Genomic DNA, 6,000 nt, shown 5'->3' on the forward strand with positions numbered 1-6,000 from the left:
AGTCATGCAATCAGTTTGTAACTTCAAATCTTGAAGATCTAATGTCATGAAAATACTTTGTAACTTCAGATTTGAAATTCCGATGTGAGTTACCCACTTCAGAGGTGGTAACCAAGGACTGATAGGCCATTGTAACTTTGAAAACTGAGGTGGTCACGAGACCCAGGGTGGCCCATTACTCAACGGACTATTCTTGATTTTGAAAATCTAACTCGCTTTTGACGATCCAAGGTTGTTCATAGAATCAAGGACCAATGGGCTATCTTAGTCTAGTTACCACCTTGGAGCCCATTGGTCCTTAGTTTAAGGATACACCTTGGATTCTAAAAATATCAAGTGGTAACCTACTATAGATTTTGAAGATCCTAAGTCAATTATCGATATAAAATTCTCGCTCTATTCCCTATCTCTCTATCTCTCATGCACACCATCAACAAAAGCGCCATCTCTCCCTCTCTCTCTCTCTCTCTTGCATACCATCCAAAAAACTTCATCCCATTGGTCTCTCTCTCTCCCCCATTTGCTTACCACCAAGTATAGCTCTTCATCGTGCTCACAAGTTACATTGAATTTTTTTTGAAGGTCTTCTTTTGTTATCACTTCCTCTCTCTAAGGTGAAAAATAACTATAGGGCTCGTTTGGATAGGAGGAAATTCGGAATTTTGAAATCCAAGAAAATATATGGTTTACTATCAAGGACTCTTATCATGGATTCCTCAAATCTCATGTTTGGATATACAATACAAAAATCGTTAATTTCGTACAGTCATTTCCACGTCCATTGTTTGGTAACGTAATTTGATATAGTTTTTCTCTCTCTAAAAATTTAATATACTTTCTCTCTTTAAAACTCAAAATTTGGGATAGTCACTCTCTCTCGAAAATTTGTTAGATAGTTTTTTGTCTAAAATTTAGTAGAGTTTCTCTTGAACATTTTAATCCACTTTCTCTCGAACATTTTAATAGATTTTCTCTCTCTAAAACTTAAAATTTGAAATAGTTTATCTCACAAAAATTTTTGATATAGTTTTTTTCTCTAAAAATCCCAATACTTTCTCTTTTTAAAATTTGTTATAGTATCTCTTTAAAATTTAAGATACTTTCTCTCTCTAAAACTTAAAATTTTAGATAGTTTATTTCTCTAAAGATTTTGCGCTAGTTTCTCTCTCTAAAATTTCTTTGGTAGTTTGTCTCTCTAAAGTTTGATATAGTTTATCTCTCTAAAATTTTAAGATACTTTCTCAATTTAAAACTTAAAATTTGAGATAGTTTCTCTTAAATTTTGAGATAGTTTATCTCTCTAAAAATTTTATATACGTTCTCCCTCTAAAATTTGATATAGTTACTCTCTCTAAAATTTTAAGATAATTTCTCTCTCTAAAACTTAATATTTGAAATAATTTTTCTCTCTAAAATGTCCAGATAGCTTCTTTCTCTAAAATTTGATGTAGTTTCTCTATTTAAAATTTAATATATTTTCTCCATCTAAAACTTAAAATCTAAGATAGTCTCAATCTAAAAAATGTAGTACTTTCTCTATCTAAAATTTGATATAGTTTCTTTTGTTTAAAATTTTTGAGAGTTTCTCTTTAAAAAAAAAATTAGGTAGTTTTTCTCTCTAAAGTTTTAATGTACTTTCTCTCTCTAAAACTAAAAATTGAGATAATTTCTCTCTAAAAATTTACGCTATTTCACTCTCTAAAACATTTAGGGTAGTTTTTCTATCTAAAATTTTAAGATATTTTCTCTGTCAAAAACTTAAGATATAAGATAATTTCTCTCTCTAAATTATTTGAGATAGTTTCAATCGCTAAAAATTTCCAGGTGTGTCCTCTCTTTAAAATTTGATATAATTTTTCTCTCTAAATTTTTAAGATGCTCTCTCTCTCTCTCTAAAACTTTAAATTTGAGATAGTTTCTCTCAAGTACTTTTTCTCTTTAAAATTTGATATAATCTCTCTCTAAAATTTTAATATGCTTTTCTGTCTAATACTTTAAATTTGAGATAGTTTCTGTCTCCAAAATTTTTAGGTATTGTCACTCTCTAAAATTTGATATAGTGTCTCTCGCTAAAATTTTAAGGTGCTCTTTTTTTAAAACTTTAAATTTAAGACAGTTTTTCTCTCTCAAAATTTTGAGATAGTTTCTCTCTAAAAATTTTAGGTACTTTCGCTCTCTAAAATTTGATGCAGTCTCTTAGCTAGAATTTTAACATATTCTCTCTCTAAAACTTTGAATTTGAGATAATTTCTCTCTAGAAATTTAAGATAGTTTCTCTCTCCAAAAACTTTTAGGTACATTCTCTCACCAAAATTTGATATAGTTTCTCTCTCTTAAATTTTAATATACTGTCTCTCCCCGAAACTTAAAAATTGATATAGTTTCTCTCTCTAAAGATTTTGAGATAGTTTCTCTCTAAAAAAATTTTAGGTATTTTCTCTCTCTAAAATTTGATATAGGTTTTTGTATTTGGTGTGTACCAAATGTGAGTAATGTAGTTTTCACATGAAAATATTTTTGTGTTCGTGTAAATATTTTCATATGTACTAGATGTGCCCTAGATTTCAGGTTGAGGGACTGACGAGTGGATTCCATGGGCCTTAGAAATTTAGAAAAATAGGTTTTGCTTGGGAAATGAAATCATGGAAAAGTTAAGCGGTTTTTCAAAATTTAATTTCCATATAATTATAATATCCTAGCCATTGAGCAAATCTAACGGTAGATTATCGTAATATCCAAAATACTAAAAATCCATACCCCAAAATCCATGTACCCATATGGCCCCTAATGTAAATCGCATGGCTTCAAAATGGATTTTTCTACGACTTTCAAATCAAGCCTTAGAACACGCTAATTTCTAACATTCCTTTGCCTGAATTCTTGTTTGAGTAGCTTCAAATCAAGCTTCATAGAAATGTATATGACTCATGTTGATTTAGCTTGATATTAGATTTCTTGGTTTATTATTTGATTTAATTTATTTTTATTTTACCACTTATTCTATGTATTTAGGGTTTTGGAGTGCTTTTTGGTTGGTTGTTTATGATTCTACATTTCTATATGTATATGTGGACTAGGATCTAGAATTGTGTTCTTTTCTCTATTATGCTGTATGTCATGAAAAAACATTTTTGGATCAACTAAAGGATTTTTTTTCGCAAATTTAATGTCATATGGCTCGGTGAAATTGATGATTATGTATCATGAGTCACGTGCTTACATGCAAATCCAAAAGATTTTGTGAAATCCTTTCCAATTCTTGTTTTAAACTTGATATATTAGACATGTTCTCTGTTGAATTATAGTCTATGGAAAATCAATTTTGAGAAACATCTTTTCCATGTCCTGTCACTCTTGCCTGCTTAAGATTGTGTAAAGCCGAAAAGAAACTCTTTAGAAGTGTTTGAAAGATATCAGAAAAGGTTTTAAAAAGCTTTCAAGAAATAAAATAGGAAGGGAGAAAACAACTTACATGATGTAAATCGTAAGTCAGGCCTATAGCTTGGCCCCTAGTGTTGGAGCCGGGATTAGACAAAGATGCGAAGCATCCTTTTCCTCGATCAAAGTAATGTATCCTGAATTGGAAAGGGAATTCGACTGAGGGTTACCTAGGGGTTTTATCTTGAAGAAGTTCTTATTTTCTTTGAAAGGATTTGGTTTTCTAGGGTTTTTAGAGGTTTAATGGCTACTGGAATTTTAGGGGATTAGGTACAGAAGGCCTAGGGTTCTAGGTTGCCAGGAGTTAAGGTATTAGAAGGCTTAAACTCTAGGATTTTCAATCCTAAGAAAAGCACTGGAATGACACATTTATGTAGTAGGGGTTTGCAAATCATGCCATCAGCCTTCCGAGTAAAATCTGAAGAGTCGGAACTTCAACGACGTCGTTACTGATGCGCTTATGTTTAGGTGTGTTTTCTTTAACACCCGAAGGATTTTTACCATGATTCACAATAGTCGAAAATGTTTTTACCGTGATATGATGGGGACATGCAAAACCCATTGTCTATTTAATGAAACTTTACCATGGTGGCTGAAGGTGACAAAAATGATGGATTTCACTGCGATAATGAACAGAGTAATGCTTGACTCCACCACGGTCGTATAGGGAAAGCTGAGAAGACAAACTTAAGACGAGGGAGGACATTTACGATAAAAGATCAACTGAAATTGAAATTGACATTTAGGATAAAGATCAACTGAAATTGATCTTATCTTTGCCTGAAACCAAATTTTCAACGATAAGGTTGGAGATAAGCTTAAGTAGAGGTTTTGGTATGCATCAAAGGATTTGGAGACCATTTTGAGTCCATGCTTCCCATGGGTGATGAGCCCCCCTATTATGTCTTCCGCATGGATGGAGTATACTTTATTGGCCTAAAATGCTAAAAAAATCTAGGAAATCCTATCAAAAATCCATTTTAGAAGATCCTAGATAAAAAATGATAGGTTTATAAATCAAATGGAATAATAAAATACTGCCAAGATCGTGTGAATTGTGATTCGATATAGTAATTTTCAATCCTCACAATCACAACCCTAGAGCAATCTACACCAGCCCAGGTCAGTTGCTCGTCGCGTCAGAACTTGTGCGGCGCGATACATGCAATCTGCACCACAAGTTATGGCGCGAATAACTGTCGACTCCTGATTGGTGTAGACAACCACCTCAAACATTTCTAGGTCACATTTGCCTGCTAAAAACTCTTATTTTTTACTTTCCAAAAAGGAGAGAGCCGCACATCCTCAAGAAACCTTAATTTCATTTATCCATCCAGACCCTAGTGCATGTAGGAAGCCTAAACAAAGCTCTAGAACCATAGTTTTCATCAGCCATGGCAAGCCATCTCAGAGACAAAGAACCTCTTCTTTTCATCACGTAAGCCTTTGAGGCTCTAGACTCATCATCAAGCTAGTTCATTCAAGGATCAAGCTCAGTATTCATTTCATCAAAAGGAGTTCATCTAGTCAAACTAAGTTCTGATCAAGGCCTCTACTCTGGGTTTCAGGCCGCTAGGCTGCCAAGTTTCAGCTAGTTTGTAAGTTCTATTTTCTTTGATTTTAATATGATTTAATTCGATCTTATCATTTTATTAGGTTTCATTTTGTTTCTCTAATTTTCTAGAATCCTTTATTGCCCTATTTGTCTTACTTTGATGTGATTTACAAGTCCGCCCCCCACGAGGGTTGGATCTTTGGAGTGAGATCAAATCACCTTTGGATCGAAATTCGACTAAGCCCCAATCTACCTGAGTTCAAGAACCAATGAAGAGCAGATTTTGCCACCAATCTCATGTGAGATTGTTCTCAAATCCTGTTGTACACAGTTTGGCACCCATTGTGGGGCGAGTTGAGTTTTAAACCGCATGAAAGTTGTCTATGGAAAGACCCCCATCATGTAACCAGAGACAATCCAGAAAGTTTTATAAGAGCCAAAGAACACCTTGACACTAACCAGACCTTTCTCGAATCTGTTAGGGTTCTGCGTCGATATATGTGTCGCAAAATCGTGCCTTTTTGCATTGCAAGTTGTGGAGCAAGAGGCACAGGCCCTCATGATCTTCCTCAACTGCTGATCTCAGTTGAGGTCCTTCGTATTGTCTTTATTTCAGTCTTTTGTTATTTTTGTACCTCTTTGGTTCTGCTTCATGCTTAGTTCCTTACATTCTTAGTTAGTTTTAGTCATTTACAAAATCTTTCTTCTTCTTTCTCTAAGTGGATTTGCATGTTTGATACACTTATTTGTACACACCACTGAGTGCTATTTGCCACAGAATTGGACACACCCATAAGGTTTATTGCTCATGCTCTTTGGCTCTAGAAGTATCAAATGAATTTATTTTCTAATACCCGAGGGTTACCTAGCTTTTAAGATTAGTAGGGTGGTTGGGATGCAAGTCAGCCTTGAGGTGAGCCCCTTTGGAGTCCTCGCCCTTAAGAGCAGCTCACAATAGTAAGTTGACATTTTACTGTTAACAATAACCCCGATCTTATGTGGTTATC

This window comes from Amborella trichopoda, chromosome 3 (assembly GCF_054954075.1).
Source record: "Amborella trichopoda isolate Santa Cruz 75 chromosome 3, AtrichopodaSantaCruz75HAP2 v2.0, whole genome shotgun sequence".
Lineage (NCBI taxonomy): Eukaryota > Viridiplantae > Streptophyta > Magnoliopsida > Amborellales > Amborellaceae > Amborella > Amborella trichopoda.